Raw genomic sequence first — 18422 nt, forward strand, 5'->3', positions numbered from 1 at the left:
CACACACCCTGACTTCAAGATGGGAAAACTGAGACAGTGGAAACCAGGAGGGCAACCCCCCCTCTCCCTGTGCCCTGGGCCTCCAAACCCCTTAGAGCTGTGCCCTGAGTCTTCACGAGCTTGCCAGAGTCTCATGCCTATTGCCAGGTGTGAGGATGTGCGGGTAGGAAGAAATACCTTAAGTCAGACTGCTGGAAGCATTTGTAAAACCTTTCACCCCACAGCGGGCTTTCCCTGGCGCCTGCTCTGCCCCAGCCCTGGGCTGGGCCCTGGGGACAGGGATGAGTCAGGCCTGCCCCAGAGACGCCTGCCCAAGGGTGGCCGCACCGCCTGTGCCCTTTGCCTAGTCCAGGGCTGCGGGCTGGTCTGGTGGAGCTCAGGCTGGGCCCTGGCTGGCTGTGGTTGCTGCTGAATGAGGCTGTGGCCTGGACACACCCAGGACCTCACCTCTTCTGCCCAGGCCCTCCACGCCCCCAGAAAGGCCTTCTTCATGGACAGCCTCACTGCCCTCAGACCTTGCAGGGGCTCTCCATGTGCTGTTGCCCTCCCGGTCTCACCCTTCTGAGGCCTGACTTGTCCCCACTCACTTCTCCACAGGCCCTCCTCATTTCGCCTCGAACACCCAGGCCTTGGCTACATTCGAAGCTGCCCATGCTATCAAGGACGGCCCCAGCTCTCTGTACGCTGCAAGCCTTGCCCTTTCTGTCCTAGCACCGGCTCCTCAAGGCAGACCTGAGCTCGGCAGGGCCTCCTTCAGTGCCGCCAGCTTCCGCACTCCCTGTCATGCTGCACACATCTGTGTCTCCACCGGCGGGGTTGCAGAAGGGCTCCTGAGGAAGGCCAGTGGCCACGTCAGCACAGGGCCAGGCGCAGATGACCTGGGGAGGAGTGTTTGTCGAAGGAGTATTATATTGTCTCTTTCTCTAAAAGCTGAAACCAAAGACAAATGGCACGACAGCGAAAAGCCTTGTGTGAGTCAGAGGTTCGAGACTTGTTTGCCCTCTCAACGGGCACAAAATGCCTGTCAGCCACAGCACTTCTTGGGGGGGGGTTCTCTGGTCCCTCTGTCAGAGTGGGAGTCCTTGGAGATGACATCACTGGACAGTGGGGTGACAGGCAAGAGGAACCCAGTAGGTGAGAAGGTGACTTCCTGGCTCAGAGGCCTCGGTGTGGCGTGAGTAGGCCCAAGAATGTCTCGGGAAGGCCCGAGTAGAGGTCAGAGGCTGGGGGGCCTGTGGATGCAAGTGCCTGAGTTTGTAGACAGGAAGGGGGCAAGGATGTATGCTTGGGGGCGGGGTGTGTGCCTGCTGAGCCAGGAGGTGGGATGTTAAACCCATCAGGCCTGAAGGCTGCTCCTCCAGGCAAACCTGGGCAGCTGTCTGGGCTGAGTAGATGGCGCGATATAAATATTTAGGCCCACTAGCTGTTCTCACTCTGCTGTGAGGAAAACGCAAGCCTTCACAGACGCGGGGCTATGATTGGTACTGTGCGTTTGATGGAGTGGTTGGAGAAGCACGAACAGGGAAGCTTGGAGCCTGTTGGCAGCAGGAGCAGAGGGGAAGGGGCAGTCTCCTTCACACACATGCGCATTTACCCTGTCCCTCCAGCAAACAACCCTGGACAGGGACCTCGGGGAGGGACTGAGAACCATAAGCTGATTGCGAAGGTGCTCCGTGCTCCGGAGAGGAGAGGATGCGTGGGAGCAACAGGGAGGAGGGGAGGTGAGTAAGGAGCCGAGGTGAGAGGGAGAAGGGGCCAGGGAGAATGAAAACCCAGCCTGTTGGTGGTTTCTTCTTTTTTTTAAGAGCCACAAGCTGAGATCAAAGGTGATATTTTTACAGCAACTGAAATAGAAAACCACTGGACGCGCAGTGGGAGGTGAGTGGCCGGAACACAGGCCCCTTTATGCTGCCTTTGGCCACAGCAAGCACGCTGCCCTCTGCCGAGTGCCGTGGGGCGTGGGGGACAGTGTGGCCTCCATCTTCCCAACTCAGCTTCCAGAAAGGTGTTGAGGGGATGCGCTACAGCCCTCAGTGCGGGGAGAGGAAAGGGTGGGCTGTGAGTCCTGGCGGCCTGACACCTCCCCCTATTCCACATTCACCATTCTTTTTTTTTTTTTTTAAAGATTTTATTTATTTATTAGACAGAGATAGAGACAGCCAGCAAGAGAGGGAACACAAGCAGGGGGAGTGGGAGAGGAAGAAGCAGGCTCATAGCGGAGGAGCCTGATGTGGGGCTCGATCCCATAACGCCGGGATCACGCCCTGAGCCGAAGGCAGACGCTTAACCGCTGTGCCACCCCATTCACCATTCTTGCTTCGGGTGTTGGGTGTCGGGTGTCAGAGGGACACCAGGCCCTGTTTCATCCTTGTCCTCTCAGAGACCTGTGAGCAAGGGTTACCAAGACCCTGTGGGCCGGAGGAGAAAACCAAGACTGCAGGGGAAAGAGGACTTGGTTAAGTCCCATAGGGAGGTGGGAGCAAATTCAGGGTGAGAACCCCAGGGCTCCTGGTCCAACCCCTTTTCTGCTTTCTGGAATCACTCACTCACTCACACGCCAGATCGTCTGTGGAACTGCTGGTTCACAGGCCCGCGCTGGCCCTGGCGTAACCGGGACCAAGCTCAGCTCTGCTACAGCTCCACCACGGGCTGTCACAGTGTGGCCGCTGCACCAGCAGCATCGGCCCCACCTGGGAACATGCCAGAAAGGCCCATTCTCAGGCCCCAACCCAGACTTACCGAACCAGAAACTCTGGCAGTGTTTCCCAGCGTTTAATCTTGTCATGACCCTTCCGGTGATTCTGATGCATGCTAAGTTCGAGAACCACTGTGCTGCTGCCTCTGTTTCCACATCTGCGCTTCAGGGAAAATTCTAACGCCAGTCTCACAAGACAGAGCCCATCATCCACGAACACATAGGCTTGGTGTGTACCCTATGCCAGCCAGCCTTCTAAGCCCTTTGCAAATATTAACTAATTTAATTTCTGCGCTCCGTGAGACAGGAACAAATGTTATCCTCGTTTCACCGATGAGGAAATGGAGGCACAGAGAGGTAAAGTTCCTTGCCCAGGGTCACACAGCTAGTAAGTGGCAGAGCTCTGGAATCTCAGCTCTTAACAGGTAGCCGACAGAATCTCCAGCCGAGGGTCTGGCTCCCAGAATGTGTTCCAGGCATGGCTGAAGATGTTACGATGGCAACTGGCATTACCTCACCTGAAGTCAAAACGATATCCACGTTTTGTAAATGTGAAATCTGCTGTCTTGTCAAGATGGAGGAGGGAGTTAGCCACAAAGGTGGCCTCAGTATCCGAAACCCCAAGGCAGCCCACAGGCCCTCACCATTCATGCAGTTTTGAAACCACAACATACCATCTTGGTCTTCGGGAAACGTCCCAGTTTGCTGCAGGGAAGAGCGTGGGCTCTGGCGGAGGTGGGCTAGAACCCACCTAGCTTGGCCATTCGGGGGCTGCGTGACCTTGCACAAGGCACCCCACCTCTCTGCACCTCCCCTTCTTCATCTGTCAAGTGGATGGTGACAGTCCTAGCCTGGCAGGGTTCCTGTGAGGTCGGAGAAGATGGCCTTTGTGCCCCGCCCTGAGCGTGCCAGGAGCTGGCATCTCCCTGGGGCTACCTCAGTGCGAAGAGCAGCTCTGGACCCAGAAAAGTTTTAAAAGAAGAAGAAATAGTTCCTAAGTGCTCAAAATGCCTTTGTCCTCCAGCCTCCCTGCCCTTTTCCAGATCTTGAAATAGCCACCCCAGCCAGGGACCCTGGGGAGAAACGGTGGCACCTGCCTCATGCAAGCGGGGAGTTAAGCGAGCTGTGGAGGGAAGACGCGTCCTCCCCACGCCGCCACCGGCCAGGCCCAGGCCTCCGCCAGCAGCGCCCGGCATCTGAGCGGCCGCCTGCCGCGAGGCATTTTGGCCCAGACATCTGAAGCTCGTTAGCGGCCTGCTCCCCGGGGGGCTGACCCTGCTCGGTGAGAATTATCCCAGACAGAGCCACAGAGGATGGAGCAAACGAAGACCAGGTGAGGTGTGGCTACAAAGAGGGGGGAGCACAGTCTCCTAAGCGGCCTCTGGGGACCCCCAAAGAACAGAGGAGGCTGGGAGAAAGCCCCGGGGGCCTGGGCCCAGCTCCAGCCCAGCCACCAGCTCCCTGGCTCTGCAAACTGGAGACAGGAAGTGGAAGGGGGTCCCTCTCCCTCTATGGGCCTCAGTTTCCCGATGTGTGCTTCAGCGGAAGGGCATGCAAGGCACATACTGAGGACCTTCCAGCCTGACATGGGGGGGGTCCCAGCCTGACCTAGAATTCCTGGCCGCTGAGGTTTAGCTCCGTGCTGACAGGAGGTGAGTGATGGGTGGTGGGTGCGGAGATAATTCAGGGGTGGAGAGCCAATGATTCCTCCCTTGGGCCCAGACATCAGAGGGGAGTTAGCAGGGGAAGACCAGAAAGTGATACTGCATTTTGGGACAGGTGGCCGGTGCTGTCTCAGTGCCCATAGAGGGCGAAGCTGGTGTGAACCTCCTGGCAGTGGACCCCAACTGGGCCGATGGCAAGGGTCAAGACACCCTTTTCTCTTTAGACTTCTCATTCCACCCTGCTGGCCAGATAGGCCCCAGTTAACTCTCACCTGGCAGTTTTTATTAGCTCCTTCTTTTATGCCAAGCACTATTCTAAACACTGTACACATAGGTCATTTAACCCTTTCACTGGTGGCAGGTCCTAGGTGATGGACCAGCCTGGCGCCTGGCCCTCACCTGGCCGGTCCTGACATTGAGCTTTCTCAGGACCCCCAGAGAGGTCAAACAGGCTGGCCCTAGCCATGTCCCTCAAGATTGATGCCTCCTCCCATCACTGTTAGAACCGACACAGAACAATCTCCCTTCCACGGACAGGAGTGCTCTCGTCCCCTCCCCAGTCTCCTTCCCTCCTGGCAGCTGAGTCTCTGGGAAACTGTTGCTCGGTGGGCCCAGAATATGACCAAAGGGGCGAGGACGATTAGTGCGGAGGGTTGTTCACACAGGCCTTGGTGAAGCCCGATGAACCATTTCCACTCTGAGCAGAGAGGCCCTCTGTGGGGACCCAGATGGGCATGTCCCTCAGACAGTGACTCCTCCCTTCTGGACAGCATTGGACATACACACGGCCAATGTGGGCTTCTCTGAACCTTGGCTTTTCTCTGGACACCTCATTCCTGGGTTGCTGCGTTCTTTCTTTGGACAGGTTAACATCTCTGAGGAACAGGCTGGAGAATTGTGTCCTGAGCCAGGGAAACTTTCTGATTCATTTACGTCTCATGGGGCAACCTTATTACTGGCATTTCTAAGAAAGGCCTAGAGAGAGGTAGGGACCCACTCAAGTTCACACAGTGAGTCAGGACCGAGGCAGTCTTGGATTCCCAGACCATTTTCAATTAAATAGTTCATCACTTTCAAATATGAAAAATGAATTACATAAGTGCAGAAAAGTTAGAAAATACAGATAAGCTAAAGCAAAATAAATATACCTTTAGTTTGTTTCTCTGAGAAACTTCCATTGCCTGCTCCCATCCCTTCTCTCTCCCTGGGGCCTCAGCCACACTCCCCTAGCCCCAGCCATAATCAATACCTTGCCTCCTTTTGCCAACAGCTGTTCCCTGAGGAATAAGCCTTGACAGGAGATTCTGGAAGACAGCCTTAGACCGGAGGCTGGAGAGGCCTGGCGTCTCTTCCGGAATAGCACAGCTTCCGCCCAAACGGAACTGTTTAAATGCAGGATCTAGGAGGAAAGACTCCCAGCTAGAGGTCCAGAGCCTGCAACGAACACTGCCGGGTCTGTGGATCAGCTGCATGACCTTGGGCCAGTCCCTGCCCCCTCAGTTTCTTCCACTGTAAAATGAAGACTTGAACTTGGTTTAGCAGTTCACCCATAGCCTTTATCAGTCTGTCGGCTTCCTGTGGGCAAAGACCATGCCCTCTCCTTTCAAGTGAGCCATAGAATTTAGAATCAGAGGACGGGGTTCCAGCTCCCCATCACTCCCTGGCTGTGTGACCATGCGCAGGACACCACCCCACTCTGCTCTCTGCTCCCCCACAGAAAGTCACAGAGCACGGTGTTTGTCCTCTGTGTGTCTCAAGGCTGCCATCGACCCCATGGGAGGTGGACCTTAAAGACCTGTGGACGACACAGAGCGAGGTACTCTCCTGGGCTCTGACTCCGGGGTACCCCTGCTTGCCCAGTGCCTGGCTCCACCCTGGCTCAGGGGGTCTGGCCCAGGCTTGTAGATGGAGCCTGTGCCTGCCTGCGGTCTCACATAGCTCTGGCAAGCGGAGTGTGTGGACCCTGGGCCCGGCCCACCGTATGAAGTGTCAGTAACGTTGCCCAGAGGGCCTCGGGGCCCATGACATCATGGACAGCCGTTTCCATGTTGGAGCTCACAGAGCTAAGGCCATTTTAAAAAATAGCACTGCCTTTTTTCCTTTCTTTCTTTTTCCATTTTGGCTAAGGCATGGAATGTGAAAGCGGCTGAATTACTGCAGGAAGGGGTAGAGGCTGGGCTTGGAGACTGGCTCTGCTTTCTGGGGCCCTAAGAACAATGGCAAACCTGGGAGGTCTGGCCCCTGCTTCCTCATGTCTATGTTGAGCCCACTCCAGCGTCCCCTGACAGGACCAAGGGGGTGGCAGTAATGGTATGCCTCTGGTTCCCACGTGACCGTTCTGGACCTCAGCTTGCCATTTGTGATGGACTGGATGTTCGAGTCCACCCCCCCCAATTCATACGTTTAGTCCCTAACCCCCACCCCCCGGCATGAAGGTATGTGGGGTAGGGCCTTTGGGAGGTAATTAGATGAGGTCATGAAGGTGGGGCCCCCATGATGAGATTCGTGTCTTCACAGGAGAAAGAGAGATCAGAGCTCACTCTTGCTGCCTCTCTCCCTGCATGGGCACAAAGAGGTCACGCGAGCACACAGTGAGATGGTGGCCACCTGCAGGTGGGGAAGTGCGCCCTCACCAAGAACCAGTCTGTCAGCACCTTGATCTTGGACTGCCCGGCATGCAGAATTGTGAGGAATAACTGTGTGCTGTTGAAGCCTTCCAATCTGTTTTGTTACAGCAGCCCGCGTGGACGACGACACATCTGTGAACAAGCATAAAATCCCTCCCCTGACTCTTGCTGGTAAGAGGAAAATGCAGCAATAGCTGGCCATTCATGTGTCATGCATGCATCCGGTCAGGACTGAGAGAACACCTGCGTGCCAGGCACTGTTTGGGAGCCGGGGTGGAGACGGGGTAGAGCTGGAGCAAAGCAGACAGAAACCTCTGCCCTCACAGCGCTGAACGCTCGTGGGGGAGGACAGATAGTAACCAGAGGAAGAAGAGAAGGATACGATCTGTCCGATGGAGGACGGTGAGCGCTGCAGAGGAAAAGTTCCCCGGGAGGGAGGACCGGAGTGCCAGCAGGGAGGGGCCGGGCCCTTCTGCACTCATAAACAGGGTGCTCTGCACACGTGGCCCTGAGAACGAGGCCTTGGCGATGCTGAAGGAGGCGAGAGGAGGCCATGCGGTCACTTGGGGGAAGCACAGCCCCAGCCATGGAAGGACACTGGATGGTGGGAGGCAGTGCACCTGCTGGAAATGACCTCCAGGTGTGTCTCCTGCACCTCAAAAGCCCTCAGGTCCATTGCGGGTGCAGGTGGGCTCTGGGCCGTTAAGGGCATACCTAGAGGTGGTCCGGTCTCGTCTTACCTGTTCGGTCTTTGCTAAACAGCTCTTTGGCGGCAGGCACCAGACGATGCCCGGGGGGTGCCAGAGAGAACCCAGCCATGCTGCCCAACCAAGTACACTGCGTGTCAGGAGGCCCAGGCTCGAGTCTTGGCGCTGCTGTGGGCTGGTGATGGGACATTAGGTGGGGCACCACCCTCTCTGGGTATCAGGTGGGTGATAGGGTTTCTTTCTGGGTTTATGAAAATGTTCTAGAATTAGGTAGTGGTGATGGTTGCACAACTTTGCGACTATACTAAAATCCACTGAATTGCACACTTAAGAAATAACAACAACGGGGGCGCCTGGGTGGCTCAGTCGTTAAGTGTCTGCCTTCGGCTCAGGACGTGATCCCAGCGTTATGGGATCGAGCCCCACATCAGGCTCCTCCGCTGGAAGCCTGCTTCTTCCTCTCNTCCCCCTGCTTGTGTTCCCTCTCTCGCTGGCTGTCTCTATCTCTGTCAAATAAATAAATAAAATCTTAAAAAAAAAAAAAGAAATAACAACAACAAAAGAAAGATGGTTGGTTGGACAAGAGGACCTCTAGAAGAAGGAGCACCAATACTTTTTTGTGTCTACAATACCCCAGGGCCTGCACTCAGCATGTGATCTCAGACCTCTAGGGTTCCTTCTGGTTTGGACTTCTTGGGATCCACCACGACACTATTCACACCTTGATCACTCATCAGTAAGTCCAACTGGAGCCCCTTCTTCCAGCCCCACGCTAGTCTAGAGGCTGGGGAAGAGAAGGGATGGCACACAGTCTCTCTGCTGCAGAGCTCAGAGCCTGTGGAAGAAATCAGAAGTGTACGTGGTACCCAGAATGTTATTCTTTTGAGGACTAGCTTCCTTTCCTTTCCTCGTATAGGAAAGAACCCCAAATTACAGGATGGCACACAAGTGGGTGGCTGATTTATTCAATGATGCACTGTGGCCTTTGGCTGGGTGTTCAGGGTACAGTGGTGGGCAAGTCCGACGCAGCCCTGCCCTTAGCAAGGGAGACAGACTTTTAAACAGTCAAACACACAGTGAAGAATTTCTTTTGTCACTATGATTGTCATCGGGGCTGGGGAGGAGAAGCACAGGAGGTTTTGAAGGTACTGGTGCAGCTGGAGCTGAGTTCCGAGGGCGAGGAGAAACAGTGAAGGGGTGGGTGTGGAGAGCTGGTGGTGATGGCCTAGGGCAGGCTGTTCCCGACCATGCTGAGGCCCTAAGTGTCTGCAGAGGAAGGCCAGCGTGGATGCAGGGCAGGGAGCGGGGGACAGCTGCAGCAGGAACAGGCCCTGCCTGACCCCGGAGCCTTGGAGGCTGGGAGCCGTGCCTCTCTGTGTCTGCTTGTGTCCCCGCTCACGCTCACTCTCCGGTGGCCTGGCCGGTTCGGGTAATCAACTGCAGCCTCCCTCCTCACAGGCTGCACTAACGGTGTTCCCGGAAGGCCTGGTCCTGGCTCCCTCCCTCCCGGCCTCCGTCCGAGCTTGCTCTGCACGGCCAGGAGCCAGGCCTGCCAGCCCCAGCAGCCACGGGGTTATTGGAGCTGGACGATGTGTGAAGAGCCCTGCTTGGCAGCGCCCTGGCCATCGGCCCCACTGCCCTCCTCCCAGGCAGACCCCGCACCTCCCCGCCCCGCGCCAGCGTCCTCCACTTCAGTATCTTGAGGTGAGAGCTTTTCCACCAGGTCTCCGGCCAAGCATGGTTCTTGGCGCCAGGTTCTGTGAGCCGGTTTCCGGCCATCCCCGCCCTCCGCTGCTCCCTGAGGACCCGCTCCAGGCCTCGGCTGCAGCCTCGCGCTCTTTCCACGCTTGTTTTTTATTTTTTGCCTCTCTTTATTTTCCTCTCCGTGTGACTCTCCCCGAGCCGGGCCTCTTTCTGTGCCTTCCTTCTTTTTTCTCTCCCTTTTCTCCAGAGTAGCTAGGGCATAAAGGGAAAGCATGCGCTTTAGGACAGATGGAACAGGGCTCAAAGCCTAGCTCTGTCACCTGTCATCTGAGGCAGATGTAGCCTTCTCTCGGAGCCCGTTTCGGGTTCTATGGAATGGGGCTGATCCTAACTCCGGTTGCTCTGGGCGGTCGTGAGCTGAGGTGTTCTCAGCGTGCCTCCGGGGAATAGTAGGTACTCCACACATGGGAGTTTCTTCTTAGCCTCCTTCTGCACATTCTTCTCCCTGAGTGTCTGCATGTTTTGCTCACTTAACCACAAAGTAAGAAACAGAAGCCCCCCACCCCACCCCCTGCTGGACCCCAACCACCTTGCTCTCTCTCTTGCACAGCCCCACCACACCCAGACTGAGCAGAGCCCACAGCACCAGGACACGCACAGCCTGCTCCCTGCTAGCCCTGCAGCTGGAAGGCCTCGCTGGATGTCCTAGCTGGGCCCCTCTGCCATGGGGCTCCCGAGGGGGACATGGGAGATGCCTTCTGAGTTGTGCTATGATGCAGGAACCAGAATTTTTGGTTTTACCTAAGGATAAGAGAGGCAGCCTTTCAACATCCCCCCCCCCCCTACAGACTCCTCACTGCCCCCCCCAACATCACCCCCCACACTTTCTAGCTTCCAAACCATTCCTTGTGTCCCTGATCGCACCTGGTACCCCCCCTTCTGCTTCCCCCTTCTCATTTTTTTTTAAAGATTTTATTTATTTGACAGAGAGAGACAGCCAGCGAGAGAGGGAACACAAGCAGGGGGAGTGGGAGAGGAAGAAGCAGGCTCCCAGCAGAGGAGCCCGATGTGGGGCTCAATCCCAGAACGCCGGGATCACGCCCTGAGCCAAAAGCAGACGCTTAACAACTGCGCCACCCGGGTGCCCCTCCCCCTTCTCATTTTGAGTCTTACACCAGCTCTAGGGCTTAGATGTGCCAGAAGAGGAACTGAGGCTCAGGCGTACCCAGATGTTGGTATTTTTTACAATGAGAATATGTTCAGGGCCACCTGGCTGGATCAGTCGGCAGAGCATACAACTCTCGATCTCAGGGTCATGAGTTCAGGCCCCATGTTGGGTATGGATCCTACTCAAGAAAATAAAAATAAAAAATAAAAGAGAGAATGTGTTCAGTACAATATATTGTGCTATTTTTTTAAAAGATTTATTTATTTGAGGGAGAGAGAGAGCATGAGCTGGAGAGGCTGAGAGAATCTCAAGCAGACTCTGCACTGAGCACAGAGCCCAGCACGGGGCCTGATCCCAGGACCCGGAGATCATGACCTGAGCTGAAACCAAGAGTCGGATGCTCAACCCACTGTGCCACCCAGGCGCCCCTGGTGCTCTTTCTTAAAAGACAAAATAAAGTAGTTTCCCTAGGGTTATACTGGATCTAGTCCACAGGATTCCACATTTCTCATTTGTTCTCCCCCCCTCTTCCACGCCACCAGCCACATAGTTGTGACTACGCAACTGTAACTTACCTCTTGGATGTCACTTACAAGGTAATTATGTAAATAAACCCATACGTTTATGGTCCATTAAATTTTTTTTTTAAAGATTTTATTTATTTATTTGACAGAGACAGAGACAGCCAGTGAGAGAGGGAACACAAGCAGGGGGAGTGGGAGAGGAAGAAGCAGGCTCATAGCGGAGGAGCCTGATGTGGGGCTCGAATCCCACAACGCCGGGATCACGCCCTGAGCCGAAGGCAGACGCTTAACCGCTGTGCCACCCAGGCGCCCCAATGGTCCATTAATTTTTGACATGAAAGCTAAGACAATTCAAGGAAGAAAAAACAGTCTTTTTAATAAATGGTGTAGGGATAATTGGATATCCACATACAAAAGCATGAAGTTGGACCCCTACCTCACACCATTTACAAAGATTAACTCAAAATGGGTCAAAGACCTGAATTAGAGCTAAAGCTAGAAAACTCTTAGAAAAATAGGTGTGCATCTTTGTGCCCTTGGATAAGACAATAATTTCTTAGATATACACCAAAAACACAAGCAACCAAAGGAAAAGAGAGAGAAACTTGACTTCATAATAGTTTTAAAAATTTATTCTTCAAAAGACACTATCAAGAAAGTGAAAAGACAACCTACATAATGGGAGAAAATATTTGCAAGTAATGTATTCAGTAAAGCTATAGCATCCTAGGATCTGGTGTATAAAAAGAATTCCTACAATTCAACAATAATTTTTTTTAAAAAAATAACCTAATTTTTTAAATAAGCAAAAGATTTGAATAAATATTTCTCCAAAGGAGATCAACAAATGGCCAACAAGCACCGGAAAAGATGCTCAACATTATTAGTTACCAAGAAAATGCAAATCACAACCACAATGAGAAACCACTTCATATCCACCAGGATGGCCAAAATAAAAAAGTTGGAAAACAGTAAGTGCTGACAAGGATCTGGAGACACTGGAACCTTCATACTCTGCTGGAGACATGTGAAGGGGTGCAGCCACTGTGGAAAACAATTTGGCAATTCACCAAAAGTCATATAAAGTTACCCTGTAATCCAGCAATTCTACTCCTAGGTATATATGCAAGAGAATTGAAAGCATATATTTCATGGAAAGCTGTACGTGACCTTTCTTAGCAGCATTACTCATGATAGCCAAAAAGTAGAAACGACCCAAATGTCCATCATCTGATGAATGGATAAACAAAATAGGGTATATCCATAAAATGAAATATTATCCAGTTATAAGAAGAAATGAAGAAGTACTGTTATATGCCAAAACATGGATGAACTTGAAAATGAACTTGAAGTGTCTGGAATAGGAAAATCTGTAGAAACAAAAAGGAACTTAGCAGCTAGGGGCTGAGGTGGTGAGTGGAATGGGGAGTGATCAGTGGGGGGGATTTCTTTTTGGGGTGATGGAATTGTTCTGAAATTAGATAGTTGGGATGGTTGCACAAATTTACAACTGTACTAAAAACCAGTAAACTGTATACTTTAAAAGGGTGAATGTATATCTCAATGATGGGTTTTTGGTTTTTTTAAGTAGCTGAATAGATCTGGAGGGGATCTTGCAGAACATTGCACCCAATATCCACCTCCCACCCCCACCCCTGCCCATGTGAAAGGTAGGGAACTTATAGGCCAGTGAGGGGAAGGAACACACAGCAAGTCTGAGACAGAGTAGGGATAGAACCCAGAACTATATTCTCCCCGCTCTCTCTGACCCAGATAGTTCCTGGAGGACAAGAACTTTTATTAATCTTTTATTATGCTTTTATTAATCTCACGCTTCCTATCACAATGGCATAGCACATTGCAGAAATAAGAGTCAGGACGGCTTCTATTGCAAGAGCCTAGATAAAGACCCACTTCCAGGGAGCCTAAGGAGCACGGATTCCTGGCCCACATACCTGGGAGGGACAAGGGTGTGGTTGGGGACTCCAATGACCCCCCCAACCCCCCCCCAGCTGCCGCCCCGCCTGTTTCTTCTCTTCCTGCCTCATTCTCCCGGTCTTCCTCACAAGGCAGGGCATATGTTCTCTGGAAGCTCTGGGGAATCACACGTTTTCCAGCTTGCATTCCAAAGGGGAGCTAAGTGCTACCTCCCAGAACCTATTTATGCAAATTGAGGACAACAGCTCTGTTTGGTCCAGTTGGGTCATATAATATGGCTAGGAAGATAAAATTCTCCAAAAGGCCAGGCCTTCTAGCAGATTACTGGTCTCCGTGGCTGTTTGCTAGAAAGTCTGAAAGGGTCGGAGCTTTTACCATTAGAAGTGGGAGGGAGATGGGGTACCTGGGTGCTCAGTTAAGCATCTGCCTTTAGCTCAGGTCGTAATTCTGGGCCCTGGGATGGAGTCCCTCATCCATAGGTCTCCCTGCTCAGCAGGGGACTGCTTCTCCCTCTCCCTCTGCCCCTCCCCACCCCCTCATGTGCTCTCTCTCTCTCACACGCTCTCTCAAATAAATAAATAACATCTTTAGGGGAAGAAAAAAAAAGGAAAAGGGAAGGAGGTTGGGCAGGCAAACACTCAGCTGACCTTTCCCCTAAGGGTCCAGTGTGGGAGGATCTAAGACCCTGAGAAGAAGGCAGTCACAGTTTTTAGATACAGAATGACCTGGGGGGTAAGTCCCAGCTTTTGACTTTCCGGCTCTGTGCAGGAGGGCAAGTGACACCACTACCCCCCCATCCTCAGCCTCTGTTTTCTGGACTGCTGTGAACTGTGACTCCCAGCCCATAGAGGTATAAACATTTGAGAGAGGGAACAGAGAGCCAGGCACAGAGTAGGGGCGATGCTAAGGGCAGTTAGTGTTGTTAACGATGCTTTAGTCGATCATCAGCCTTGGGTCAGGAGCTGGGGATTCAGAGAAGATGCCTTAGACAATGGAGACTTCCCAAGGCCCGGATCTCTGGCCCAGGACTGAGGGGCGGCACTGAAAGGGACCACTCCGCCCTGAGTAAGGATCATGTAAGCTGTCATACCTATGCGGCATGACTCAGGGTCAGCCCAGTGCCGCCCCAACCTGCTGTTGACCTTGGCTTGGTGACCTGCTCTTTCCGAGCTTAGTGTCCCCTGAACCACGGAGCATTGCTCTGAAAGAGTGCCCAGGGTTCCTCTTCTTCTAAGGCCACTATGACTTCACACGTGTCACCTCCTGAAGTGGCCCAGGCCCCCCGTTCTATAAAGGGACCATGTAGCCCTCACGACAGAGTTGAGCTCTGCTCTTTGCAAGGCCCTGTGCTGGCCGTGGGGACTCAGATGACTCTGACCAGACCCTGCGGCCTGCTAGATGAGTAGACACGGTCACCTAATGAGGGGAGCTCAGTCACTGACTCCCTGTGTGACCTTGGGTAAGCCACCACCCTGCTCTGGAGCTCCCTTTTGCCCTATTTGCAAGGGAAAGAGTTAACCACGGGAATGACAGCCTGTGGCCAGGCCCACAGCCCCATCTGGTCCCAAAGAGATGACTGGGTAGCCCATCCCCCATACCTGAGCCTCCGAGTCTAGTGACATCATCTCCAATCCTCTGTTTCCCTGGCAACTGGGGTGCTGGCTGAGGCTCCCCAGGGGCCCAGACCGTCTGGATTTCCTTACCTACAACTGTACCTTGTCCACATTTTCACAATTAAATTGTCAGTTTAGGTTAAGTGTTGTCTGCTGACAGCTGTCAACCTCTCTCTGGCTCCCCTCACTCTTCACCCAGAGCAGGTAAGTGAGAACATCTTGCCCAGTCCCTCAGTGCTGTGGAAAGAGGCTAGGATGGGAGTGGGAGGCAGGAGGTCCAAGTTCCTCCCCAGCTCTGCTGTATATTTGCTGTGTGGTCTTGGGCAAGTCACTCGCCCTCTCTGGGCCTAGGTTTCCCCATCTTAAAAACAGAATCATCTCTGCTCAGCCTCCCTCCCTCCCTAGGCAGCTAAGTCTCAAAGGTGCCCGCCCATAACTGTGGCAAGGCTGTAAAAAAACTGGAAAGCTCAGCTTGGAGGCCAGGACGGTTGGTAAACTGAACAAGCAGATCTTGAAAGGGACTTCCCTGAGTCCCCACCAGAGAAATGGGTAAGATTAGTTCCCCTCTGGTCTATGCTGCATCCCTCTGGCTGCAGACCTAGGCCAGCTTTTCTCTGGCTTCCCTCACAACCTGCTCTCAGACTGAAAAGGCAGAAGAGGTGATCTTGCCAACAGGTCCCGGCTCTGAAGATGCAGAGTACAGGTACCCAGCCAGAGGTCAAGGGCCCGGCCTCCCATGACAGGGGTGTCCATGCTGAGTGGCCAGGCTCTCCCTCCCCATGATTCCCCTAAGCACCCCCTGCTCCCACCCCAACAGTCCCCCTCTCAGCCTCCCAGGAACTCTCTCTCACCTCCCCTCCCGCCCCCACTCCCCTTAAGATCTGCCCAGACTTGAATCCCACCCCTGACCTCAACCCTCCTGCTTCAGACCTCCTCCCAGCTGCCCTTGGCCAAGCCCATGCTGCTTAGACCAGCACTCAAGGTCCTCCCTGGTGTGGGCTTGTCCTCCCCAGTCATTTCCCTTCCGGCTGCCCTGGATGCCAGCAGCACCGAGCCTCTGACTTACCCTTCCCTGAAACCAAACTTCTCCCTCTTGTCTTTGCTTCAGCTGTTCCCACTCCTGGGAATGCCCCCCCCATCCCCAGCCACCTGACAATTCCTCCCCCACCTGCACATTATTTATATAGACATGAACGCTAAGTACAAATGAGCTCTCCATCTGGAACTGTTTATGTATCTGGCAGAAAAGGAACTAACCTTGATCAAGGGTTGATTGCGTGCAGAGCATTTTACATATATCATCTTCAAGCCCCACAGCAACCCTAGGCGGTACATTTCACTATTCCTATTTTCCAGATGAGATGACTGAGGCTCAGAGACAGGAAGTGTCTTATCCAAGGCCATACAGAGGTAGGGGTGGGGTTAAAACCCCAAACCGCGTGATCCCAGAACCCGTGCTTGTTTGGGGCCCTGGTGGAAACACTTCCTTAAGGGTAGGGGGTGGCCGGCCTTCTGTGTGCATGAAATACCTGCTAGTAAGGGAGCTTGTCGGGGACCACTGTGACACGCCTAAGGCGGCCATAGAGAAGAGCGGATGCGGGAAGAGAAGCAGGGTCACCAGAGGAGTCCTAGGCCTCCGCTCTAGATGCAGGAGAAACTTCTCCCAGGTAGAGCGCTCTCACCACGGAAGAGGTTGTCCTGGGGGGAGTGGGCTCCCTTCCCTGGGGGTTTGTAAGCAGAGGCTGGGTGAGGCCATTCACTTACTGGCTTGGCAACTTTGGAGCAACCCCTGTCGGCTGGCCTTGAGGGAGCTCCGGGGATGCAGCGCGGGCCAGACAGAGCCAGTCGCAGGCCACGTATGTTGCCAGAACAGTGAAGACATTCACCAGGGCTCCAGGGCCAGAACTTCTGAGACATGACCGGGGGGAATGGCCCGATGCTAGATTCTGAAATGACCTTAGACAAATGCACATTTTTAGCTTTTTCACTAGTTAAGCCCAGTCACTTCAAGTGTCTCTCGCCGGGTAACAAAGCATGTCAGAATGTGGTGGCTGACGGGAACCGTGGGCTGATTCTCCTGGTTCTGTGGGCTGACAGGCCAGGTCTGGCACTCTCCGTGGGCTCGCTCGTATGGCTGCATTTGGCTGGTAGGTCAGCCAGGCCTGGGTTCTGCTGGGCTGGCTGGTCCAGGACAGCCTCCCTCTGCACAGGGCCTCTATCAGTTAGTAGCCCAGCTGGGCTTCTGACATGCGGTTGGGCCTGGCTCCGGGGGGCGGGGGGTGCACGCAGATGCTGCAAGGCCCCTGATGTCTGGGCCCCAGAACACGCACAGCTTCACTTCTGTCACATGCACTGGTCCAAGTGAGCCCTGAGGTTGGCCCAGAGCAAGAGGTGGGGAAATAAACTTCACCTCTGGGTGGAGTCATATTTCAATGGGGGGTGTGTGTGTCCTAAGATGAGAGGAATTGATGCCATTAAAAACTACCTCACTGACCTTCCCAGAAAGAGTTCAGACCAGTGACAATAACTGGATGGATTGTGAGTTTCACACAGCACTCGGGGGGCTCCTAGCACCCCAGCACCAGCCCCAAACCCTGGGGAGTACAGCTGTCCCTGCAGGTCACCAGCCACCCCAGTTTCTCCTCCAGCTGCATGAGCCCATTGGGTCTTCTTCTGTTTAAGCTGGTTGGGGTTGAGTTTCTCTCTCGGAGCTGAAAAAGACCCGGAAACGCAAACACTGTCTCCTGAGCGGTCACTGCTACAACTAAACGATGGAGAGTTGAAAGCAGCCTCTCAGAAGTGACGCTCTCCGTAGACAGGGCTGGTGGCATTTTGTTACGTGCACCCAGGAAAGAAACTTCTCGGTCGACCCCAGCCCCTCAAGCCTGCTCCCTGAGGCTTGTAAAATCACAGTCCCTCCCCCGAGGTACCCCAGGAAGAGGGGCGCAGAACTCCCTCCCCCAGGCGATAGGCAGAGGCTAGGGCAGAGGCTGAGACAGCCGCAGTCCTGCCTTCACAGCCAGCCTCTACCACTCAGGGGCTGCAAGATCTTGCACCAATTTCCAGACAGGTCTCGGGGGCAGCGCTCTCCTCTGCAGAGCAATGTCGGTCTCACCCTCAGGCACAGAAATGGCTCGGTGCCGTAGGCGCGGGGTCAGCCAATAGTACTTCTTTCCTGCAATGTTCTCTCCCTGTAACCTGGGAGAGAGTGGTTTAAAGGTGTTCTCGTTTTGCAGATAATGAAACCAAGGATCAGAGGCTCAGTGACTTGCCGAGGGTAAGTGGGTAAGTGAAGGAGGAGAATCTGAGAGCCGGCCCCAGGTATTCTGATGACATGCTCTTTGGTCACCCTCCCCCTTGGTCTGGAAGATGTGGCCTCAGGGGGCATGCCCACCCCGAGATCAGAGGACAGCTGGGCTGGGTTACTCTGCCCAGACCCCTGTTCATCTGCCTTCCCAGGAAGACTTTCTAGAAAGCACTCTTGAGCTGGAAATAGCACCTTTGGTCTCATAGTGTCCACCATGTCCATGGTTCATCCTATGACATAGGTAAGAGTCAAGGAGATCCAAGACCTGGGTTCTGGAGCTGAAAAAGCCCTTGGGGGTTACCTAGTATAACCCCCTCACAGATGGGGTGACTAGGACCCAGGAAGGGCAAAACAATTATCTGCTATCACACAGCAAACTACTGACAGGGCTAAGGCCTACATCCGGGTCACCTGTCTCCCCATCCAGGGCTCCCGGAAATAGCCGGTTCACCCCATGGAAGGGAAGCTGAGGTGG

Source organism: Ailuropoda melanoleuca, chromosome 8, assembly GCF_002007445.2.
Source record: "Ailuropoda melanoleuca isolate Jingjing chromosome 8, ASM200744v2, whole genome shotgun sequence".
In the NCBI taxonomy this organism is placed as follows: domain Eukaryota; kingdom Metazoa; phylum Chordata; class Mammalia; order Carnivora; family Ursidae; genus Ailuropoda; species Ailuropoda melanoleuca.